This window comes from Passer domesticus, chromosome 7, assembly GCF_036417665.1.
Source record: "Passer domesticus isolate bPasDom1 chromosome 7, bPasDom1.hap1, whole genome shotgun sequence".
NCBI classification, from domain to species: domain Eukaryota; kingdom Metazoa; phylum Chordata; class Aves; order Passeriformes; family Passeridae; genus Passer; species Passer domesticus.
This window is the reverse complement of record NC_087480.1, coordinates 436,350-446,952: the sequence shown is the minus strand read 5'-3', so window position 1 is coordinate 446,952 and position 10,603 is coordinate 436,350.

The window sequence follows — 10,603 nt, the reverse complement described above, 5'->3', positions numbered from 1 at the left end:
CTAGGTTGCCAACTTCTTGCTGAAATAAACATAAAGGCAGAACACAAACAAAATTTTGAATAAAATCAAATAAAACAGTAAAAACACGCAGAAACTGAGCAATATTTCAGTAGTTGCTTTTCACTCCGGACAGGTTAATAAATTGAAATAGATATTTAAGTGAAATTTCCCTGTTTATGGTTATGATTATCAGAGAAGAGATGGTTATAATTTGGCTGCATCAATTCTCACCCCTTGCTATTCTCTGCATATCTCTCTGTAACAAGACTGTCATTTTAAGTATTATTTATTTACCAGACAACCACAGTATTGTCTGACATGTAATAGGATATTTCCATGAATTTTATTTCCTAAAAAATAGCAACATGAAATGTAAGTTTTTCAATCTGCTACAATAAGTAGCAAAAGATCAAAACTAATCAAACCCATGGTGACAATTAGGTAGATAAAATCTGACAATTCTGTCCACTACAGCCACTATTATTTACCTAAGAAATTTATCAATTGCACAGTAAGTTACCATTATAGAGTTTAGACAGAGAATTGGAAAATATATGCAAGCTATACAGTTTACATTTTAAAATTAGCTGTTCCTAGAATGTATGGGAAATGAAAGCTCAAATTCATGACCCTCCCACACTACAGATTGAAAAAATATGTTGTATCAAACATCCACATAAATTATAAAAGCCCCTTTAAAATGTCAAGTGTAGATCCTACTGTGCTTAGGATGTCAGCATACCTCTGAAAATATGGAGTGATGAGGCATGGATACAATTTATAGCGGAAATGAAGCACGCTTTTCAACTGGCACGCACAAAAAAGTGTGATAAATCAAACAAATCTTCCCTTTTTAAATTGAAGTTGAACTGCCACTGTATTGAGTTCACACAAATTGTCCAGATTAGTGCTATCTGATTACAGTATTTAGGGATCCACAGCTGTAATTTCATATTGCCTTTTTTTGTTGTTTTTTGACAGTAGGATTACAAAATGTAATGCTGCAGTTTTAGAGAACAGATTCATAAGCTGAAATCATCAGTTCAGCCATTTGCATTAAATGGTGCTGAACAGAAAATGTTTATTAGTTCAGCTGTGACACCCCTGGTTTTTGTAAAAATCAGTAAACCAACACTTTTCGGCTGAGCCTGCAAAGAGATATACCTCTCATTGCAAACAGAAAAATCTGCTTTTCTAGATCTGAACGTGGGACTAAATCTGCAGTGTTTCCTCTTGGTTAGTAACAACTTCCCAGAGAGCTATTTTTAAAAATGAGCAACAAATGTGTATAAAATAATTTACACTAAAAACTTGCAGCTCTTGAGGAATGAAGAGAAAGAGTGGGATGGAATAAACACAATTAGCACAAGAGCATGTGCAACGTGGTTTCCACACACAGAGAGGAAACTCGCGGAGTTCCCCAGTGAAAGGCGAAAAGCCTCTGCTCTGTGGCTGTCCCGCAAACTGCTCCAAGTGCGGCACTTCCCCTGAGGAGGCTGGAGGGGAAATGCGCCCAAAGCGCGGCTTTGGGCTCCCGCTCCCGGCTTTGCCGGCCCGGCCCGGCCCGGCCCGGCCCGAGCGCGGCCCCGCGGGACGGGACAGCGTGTGCTCCCTTCGGAATCTGCCCCGGGCCGCCTGCAGCCACGGGAGCGGCGCCGTGCGGGGCCGTGCTGTGCTGTGCCGTGCTGTGCGGGGCCGTGCGGGGCTGGGCTGTGCTGTGCCGTGCTGTGCAGGGCTGTGCGGGGCCGTGCTGTGCCGTGCTGTGCTGTGCTGTTCTGTGCGTTGCGGAGCACAGGGCCGTTCCGTGCTGTGCCGTGCTGTGCGTGCGGAGCGCGGGGCCGTGCCGTGCGGGGCTGTGCTGTGCCGTGCTATGCTGTTCTCTGCGGTGCGGAGCGCGGGGCCGTGCCGTGCGGGGCTGTCCCGTGCCGTGCCGTGCCGTGCGGAGCGCGGGGCCGTGCCGTGCGGGGCTGTGCGGTGCCGTGCTGTGCTGTGCCGTGCCGTGCGGGGCCGTGCTGTGCTGTGCAGGGCTGTGCGGGGCCGTGCTGTGCAGGGCTGTGCGGGGCCGTGCTGTGCCGTGCTGTGCGGGGCCGTGCTGTGCTGTGCAGGGCTGTGCGGGGCCGTGCTGTGCAGGGCTGTGCGGGGCCGTGCTGTGCCGTGCTGTGCTGTTCTGTGCGTTGCGGAGCACAGGGCCGTTCCGTGCTGTGCCGTGCTGTGCGTGCGGAGCGCGGGGCCGTGCCGTGCGGGGCTGTGCTGTGCCGTGCTATGCTGTTCTCTGCGGTGCGGAGCGCGGGGCCGTGCCGTGCTGTCCTGGGCTGTGCGGTGCCGTGCTATGCCGTGCCGTGCCGTGCCGTGCGGAGCGCGGGGCCGTGCCGTGCGGGGCTGTGCGGTGCCGTGCTGTGCTGTCCCGTGCCGTGCCGTGCGGAGCGCGGGGCCTTGCCCGCGAGATGGCAGGCTGGGATCTGCTCAGCCTCTGCCGCCGCCAGCAGCTCCCCTCGCGAATGGCAGCAGCCCCAGGTAGCAGAGGTGACATTTGCTTTACATTATGATACACGCTAATTAATCATTAGCGATCCCAAAAGTATGTCGACTAAAAATGCTTTGCCGTGGCTCATCACAGTGGGGGCTTTCAATGTTGATACTGCTGCGCACACATGTGCTCCGCGGCTGGCTCTGAGATACCCACGGATTCGGCGTTTCAGGCTACAGAATATCTTTTAAGTGCTGCTAATTATTGTTTGCTAAAATGCCTTACAGTCGGTAATGAACTTAATGTCTTGTACTTTCTGTGATAAACTCTGGAGGTCACAAAACCATCGCTTGACTGGGAGATGAAATGGGAGTTTTACAAGCTAAAGCTGCTGCAGAACTGGCTGGAACTTTCTGTGGCACAGCCCAGGCTTCTTGGAGGGGCTGGCATTTTTCCAGGCGTGTTTCAGTCGCTATGCCAACAGTCTGGGCCATGCCCCTTCACCCCACAACCCCGGCACAGCGCAGCAAGGGGACTGCAGCCGCCAGGGCTCTGCAAAAGGGGATGCCTGCCTGCACCTCAAATGTGACCACAGCTTGGTGTCACTGCAGCGGGGACACCGGGCTCACCTCTGCTCCCCAGGATCCGGGCTGGAAAACAGGAGGTGGTGAGGAGTGTGGGCAAGTTCACGGTAATAAAGCTGAACAGGACGGTCAGGGGGTCCAAAAGCACCAGCAGCTCTCAGTCCAGCCTCACGTGCTTTTAACCCTAGATAAAAGCTCCCAGGGCAGGCAGAAGAAGGAGGCAAAGAGATCTGGACCTTGATTTCAACCAAGTATAAGATGGGAATTTTTGGAAAAGTAAGTGCAGACCTTCTCCCTAGGAACCCTCTCCAGTGGCTGCCAAGCTGCTGAGCTGTCTCATTTCTCCACCTCCTCACTGCTGCCAGAACAACCCAAACCCAAACATCCCTGAGAGGTCCTGCCCCGGCAGCCTGCTGTCAGCAGGTCCATCTGCAGTCACCCTGAGCAGACACCCTCTGGAAGAGGAGGAGACGAGGGCTCACCTTAGTGCTGTGCTTGGGGAGTACTTCAGCAGATTCTTTACGTGGAGCAGGATGTCCAGGTGCACACCAATGAAGGGAACCACAAATGGCCAAAATGTTCTGTAAACCAAAACATCCTCAGCTCTAAAACAGTAACAAAAGCCCTTGTTTTAAAGAGAGCCAACCAAAATTCACATTCCAGGTAGGCTGACACCACTCAAAGCATCTGTGAGGGTCACCTTACCACAGGTTCTTACAACAGAATATTCTGAGTTGGAAGGGACCCACAAAAAACCTCAAGTTAAGTGAATGACCCACATGGGAATCAAACCTGCCACCCTGGTGCTTTTTAGCATTGTGCTCTTATCATCTGAGCCAGTCTCTGGGTCTGCACTGGATGGGAGCTAAGCTGTCTAGAAAAATATATTCTAAACACAAAAAACCAAGCCTTTGAATGTGCTGCAAGACAAATATTGAAAGGTGAGCACAGCCTTTTCAAAGGTGATGAACTGAATATCTGTGGTGCTTCTCCTCAGGGAAGTGAAGGTGGAGCAACCCACAAACATTTGTTACAGGACTTTTCTCTACACGCTGCATCACCCGTGTGTCAGAGGGACCCATGCCAGCCCAGATGTCAATTGTTTCCACCTCCACAATGCCCTGGTGGGCCCACACTCATCTCTGCTCTCTCCTGTAAAAGCTTTGGCTCACATCCCAAAATCCTGTTCCTAATGTGAACAATTTGTTGGTGCAAGTCAAGGCTAGGTCAGCATTTAACAGCTAAAGAATGGCAAAATCATTACTGGTCTAATGGGTCAGGAAATTAGTCCTGTTCAAGTAATGGAACTATATTAAAAACACAGAAAACAAAATAAAAAGGATAAAGGGGGAGTGAGAAAGAGGCCAAAAAAGAAAAAGGGGAATTTCCAGTTCTGTGTGATTTCAGGACCTGAGATTTTAACAAAAATATCAAATACCATTGAAGATTTGAGACATCTGTGACAGTGAAGATTTACAGTTTACTTGACTTCTTGCACTTTTAGTCCCACTAATGCAGAGTTTGGGGATTATAGACAATAAACCAAGATTATAAAAAATGGGACTTAGGGGCTGAGTCCCTGGGTTCACAGAAAAGCCCTTCCCGTGGACAGGTGATTTCTGAAGGGCTGAGGCACCACCACCTTCAGGACGTGCAGATATCCTCCTCTTGCACTCTGATGTTCGGGGCACAGATGGCTGCAGCCCTGCAGACACCAGCTCCCACCCATGGTCTTTCCAAGCAGAATTTGCCACAGGCAGAGCATGGAGGAAAATCTCTCCTTTCCCCCTGTGGCCACTGTCACGGCCCACAGTGTCCACAAAGCTCTGCAGCCCTCAGACACATCTGCATTCAGCCACTTACATCTGCCTGTAATGTTTCTTCTTAACTAGCAGCCCTCTAAAGATTTTCTAACTCAGCAATGAAGTCCTCAATATTTTGACATGGTTACTGTGCGTTCCAACACACTTTGCCTCTCTTATTGTCAGTTCTTCAAAAGGGAAGAGAGAGCAGTAGTCAGTGTAGAGCATTTTAACTGCTACACCAGTTGACTTTCAAGCCTATTTGGCTCTGTTTTAAAACTTTAGAATTAAACCCTGTTCTATTCTCTCCCTCTCTCTTGCCAACCATAACACTTATTTAAAATTCCCTCTTTTCCTGACGTATTACAAGTCTGAAAGCCCCCATGGCAGTTTAAACCTTGGCATCTTTTCAGCAGCCCCCTGATTTATGAGCTTAGGGTTTCTACATTCTAGCTGCTTTACACTGGGGCTTGAAAATGTAGCAAGAAAATAAAAAATAAATAAAAAAGAGAGCTGACTTCTAGCAGCGGGATAGTACTCCTCAGGACGTGCCGATTTAGTTCCCTTCTTACTTGTGAAACAAATGGTGTTTTATGCCTAACACAATCAGGACCATTCTCTATCTGTTGCTTTCTAACCTTCCCCACCTGTGTGAAACCCAGCCAGAGCTTAATGAACATACTTGGAGCTGTCTGGACTGAATTAGTCCCAGTAGGAGTTACCCTTCAGGTACTCCACAGTCTCTCACGGCCGTGTAACTGCAGAGGAATACAAGAAACCTTTACACTGTGGCTAATTAAATAAAGGTTTGCCCCTGCTAAGTGCATTTTTTCCCTTCCAAAAGCAAGTAATGTCTCATGTGTTGAACGATTTTGGAAGCGTTTGCAATTATCTTGAAAATTTGGGAAGACAATTTTGGCATGAAAATGGGGGCAGAATGTGATTTTAAGCAACATTTGTCTTCCAGTTTTAAACCTTCTTCACTTCTACATATCAAATTATTACAATAATTACCTTGCAAACGTAAGGCACTACCAAAATAATGTTTTTTTTCAAAATTCACATACAAAATTTTTGTTCCTACTATTCATGCCTTACATTTGTATTTTTCCCACTTGAAATTCTAGAAAAAATATCTTTTTGGCAGCAGATTCTTTGAAATTAAATTACAAGCTGGCTACTTTGACCATATTTCACGTCCCAGAGAGCAAATCTTAAAAATGTCATGAAGACATGCTAAAGTAATTTCCTTCATGCTAATTATTGGTTGTAGAATATTGTTGCAGAGAAATAATTCAGCAGCCTGAGATTGCTTCCAAAGTACCTATGGTGGGTTCCCCAAGTCAATTTATACACTGAAATTTCTGCTGCTGGCTTTCATTCTTCTGTCTGATGTATGAGACCACTCCATATGGTTCCCAGCCTGAATAAGCACAAAATTTCCATTAAATTAATTGGAGCATTGATATGAAGCAGGCATATCATGTTTTCCAGTCCAGCTTAGACCAAGAATAGGATCTCACTGGATTGCAATCAAGTGGACGGCCAACCATCCTCAGGAATGTCCACAAAAATCCAGATTATGCGAGTTCTCTATCTGCAATCCCCTCCCCACGAGGTTTGGTGTGAATCCTCCCGTGGTGCTCGGCTCCAATCTCCTCCACACACCCAGCAGGACCCCAGCACACCCAGGAAGCCTCTGGTCAGCTAACACGGGGATCCAGGGGGTTCAAATTCCCTGTCTATCATAAAGACACAGAAAATGCTTCCTCCTGCACTTCGCCATGAAACACCATCAGGAATGTTTGCTGAATTTTATTCAGAAAGAGCCTTGCCGGTTCCTTGCCTTGAAGATAAAGAAACTAAATTTCTGCCCATGACAGCGGCCAAGGCGCCTGCTCTGGGTGCAGAGAGGTGGTGAAAAAACTGTACAACACAGCCCAAAATATCCCTCCTTGTTTGGGAAAGCAGAGGATGAAGCAGGGTACTCCACAGAGGATGCTGAATCGGATCAGAGCGTTTGAAAAACCTGACAAGGCACAAGGGTGTTATCTAAAGTAGGAAACGGGCAAACCAAGCATACCAGCAGAGAGGAGTGCTGTCAGCTCCGTGTCAGTAACCAGGTCTCTGACTGTGAAGGACAAGGCAAAAATTCCAGCTGAGCCCTGCACAGGCAGGCGTCCCTCTGGGGGACATCAGGGACACAGCATCACAAAAGGGGGTCAATAAAACAGGGAGCAGAGCTCAAACAAATCAGCAATCACTCTGCCTTACCCTGGCACTGAGCTGAACTCCAGGGGATGCTGGGCATCCCAAAAAACAACAGAGGGGACACTTTGCTGGGGGCAGGAGGAAGGGCAGATAAAATAGAAAAGCTTGGGCAGCAGCTGAGAGGCTTCCAGGAGCCACACTGGTGAGGCAGGATGGAAGAACAGCAGCAGGGGGGTCGTGCACCACTCTGCTGATCAACAAGGGATTTTTTCACACCTCTGAGGCGTGCAGGCTCAGTCTCTAGGGACCATTGCCCTGGGGACTCTGCCCAGCTCTGGCTCTGTCACAGGGACTCACGGAGGCGAGGGAGGCAGCAGCTGAAGTCCCACGGCCAGGCTGTGACGGGCAGGGCACTCCCGTGGTGCCAGACGTGATCCTGGACCCTGGCACAGCTTTAAACCTTCAAACCCCAGCGTCCCACTGCACAGAGACCTCCTGTCTGCAGGTATCAAAACCCCCATGGAAGGATCTGTACCAGCTCTGAACCAAGATACAGAGCTGGGAAAGAGTGAGTCTTCTCCATGGTCACTCTACCCAGTGACTCCAGTCCTTGGTCTTCTCTACCCAACCAAATCCCCAAACTCCACCTGCAGAATCAGCTCTCCTAATCAGCCCTGGCCACGATGAGGAAATGCAATTTTAGAGAAGTGCACTGGATGAGGGCAGCGTTCCTTGGGCTGTAGAGCTCTTTGAGGAACTGCTCCTTTCGGATTATAAACCAAGATAACTGCTGAAAGTTACCTTTCTTGCTTAAAAAAATACCAACAAAGTGCCCCTTTACCAGTGAAAATGACATGCAGAGTTGAAGAACTCACTCTAGCTGAATCACTAAGTACAAAGGGGCATAGTGTAATTAAGTTCAGTGTCCTTGTGGGAGGGAATGCAACAAAACCTAGCACTGTGACATTAAGCTTTAGAAAGGGGATTTAAAAAAAAAAAAAAAAAAAAAAAAAAAAAAAAAAAAAAAAAAGAGGAAGCCAGTCAAAAAGGCCCTGAAGTCAGAAGTGAGGAAATTAAAATCCTTCAACTCAGCATGGAGGCTACTTAAGCAACTATAATAGAGTCCCAGAAGGAATGCGCAGCTTTTCAAAGAAACATGGAAGGCAAGAAAAATAAAATTAGCATGGGAAAACAGCAAGGTTCAAGAGGTTATTTAAGCCAAACAGGTAGAATTCAAAAAGAAGTGAAAACTTATCTGAAGGGAAGGAACACAACCCATGGAAGGTTCTCCTCATCATGAAAACAGTTCAAAATTGTGGTGACTGAGAAATGGTCTGGGCTGGGGTGTGTGTGGGAGAAAATAATTAATGAAAGTAAAAATTAGTAACTGGAAAATGGATTTCCAGGGTACTTCAATGGATAATAACAGTGAATAAAGTGATTGCAAAGAAAAATTAGTTACTTTTTATCAGCATGTAGGCCACTGTGATGCAAACTTCCCAGGGTGGTGGAGTCTAGGAAAAAGAGAAGGGTTAAAAAATAAAGGACTGGAAAAAATAAATGAATTGGAACCCAAGAGGTCCCTGGAGCCAGCTGGAACAGGCAACTGCTCCCTAGGGGGGTGTAGCTGGGCTCCAATCACAAAGTATGATTTTACAGTGAGCCCACATGGAAAGTGGAGAAATTCCTGCACTGAGACACTCTTTCTATCTCTGACATGCTGCACCAAAAGCCTCTTGATGTCTCATGCAAACCAGAGTGACCCGTGGCACTCTGAGGAGCCTCTGGGAATGCCTGGAGAGCCCCAGGCAGGGCAGCACCAGTGCAGAGAGCAGCAGAGCATCCTCCCTGCCACGGCCGCTGCAGCCAGCCTGCAGCTCAGCACTGCCTGTCATCCGTGTGGTCCTCCAAGCAATTATCTCTGCATTATTCAACGGGAGAGCACAGCATTTACTGGATTACTGGCTCTGCACTGCCTTAAAGACACAGCTCGGGGTTTGGGAGCCAGCTGCACTGCCAAAAAGCAACAAGCAAATATTTCTCTTTTCTCCTCCCTTTTTGAGCTCCACAAGAAGGTTCTTTAAAAGAAAACAGAAATGGTGGTGCTACAATAAAAATGCAATATATTCTATATCTTTTATGCAATATATTTGGTGACCCAGTCACAAAACCAGAGGTGGCCATGGCTCATTAGAGTGCCTTATGCAGACTCCAGCTGAAACAGGCAAATTATCTTTCCATAGGCCAAACAAGGGCCATGTGGGCGTTTGTGGTCAAATATTGATTTCTACACATACTAAAGGACTGACTCATGGTGTGCCCAGCTGCAGCACATGGCAAAATTCTGAGTGGTTTCTGCTACTCAAAAGGCACATGCCCCCGAAGAAACAGAAAAAGAAGGGAGTAGAGGAGCAAGTGGCCCCTGCAGAGAGGGCTGCAGGCAGGGAGGTGATGCAGCTCACACTGCAGAGCCCTGGGCAGCCAGCACAGGTGACATCCTCCAGCCAAGCACACGGGAGAGCCCTCGTGCCTGGGTGGTGTAAACCAGAGCACCCCGAGGCATCAAGTTAACACAGAGAATGAAGCAGGAATGTAGAGAAAGGGGAAAAGAGCTGGAAAATAGCCCCTCCAGTGTTTTGGAACCGGATGCTCTGCATCTGGAGAAGGTTCCCTTTGAGCTAAGTGCCAGTCAGGACAGAGCCAGTCAGCTGGGATGGGGAGACCTGCATGGGGGCTGCATGCTGTTAGCACACACGTTTAAGCAGCTGCTGTTTCATGGTCCAAATGGTGGCTTTCCATGAGAACCATTCCTACCCTGGTACGTGCACGCGGACCCAGGGACAAGGAGCCACACTGGCATCCATGGATAATGACAAAGCCTCAGAACAAAGGCACAGAGACCAGCTGGGGCTGAGGACAGCAAACCTGAGTGCCTGGTCACCCTCTAGAGACAGCTGCAGCTTACCTGTCCAGTTCCAGTAAAAGAGATCAGCCTGACTCTGCCTCATGAGCTGTGGTAGATCCAGGCTATGACACTAAAGGAAGGCAAAGATGACAAACAGTTTATTTGGGAGACAAGGCATGTCCTCCACCAGTGCATGCAACTTCATATCCCCTCATGTCACCTTCCACTGATAAACATTCAGACACTGGCACTGGCTGAATAAGGAACCCTTTGGGCTGGCATTTTCATGTCAAGGCAAATGGCTTTCATAAGGACTTCCCCAAAGAAAAGCTGGAGCTCTGTGTGGCTAGAAGAAGCTTTTACAAATATTCCTGGCTACCACTGCAGCACACACTGAGCACAAACATGCACCAGCTCAGGCAAAGGGTCCCTCCAGCCCAGGCACTTGTCCCCAGGAGGGGTCAACAACAGCTGAGCTTCACAAGAGTCAGGCACAGGCAGCACATGGTGGTGTTCATGCAGAATTCCCCTCCAAGACTGTTCCTGGGGAATTCCAGTGGCAGAGTTTTGAGCTGGGAGGGTTTTTTCTCCCAGCTTCTCCCAAGAAGACAGGTATCCCTGGGTATTCCTCAGT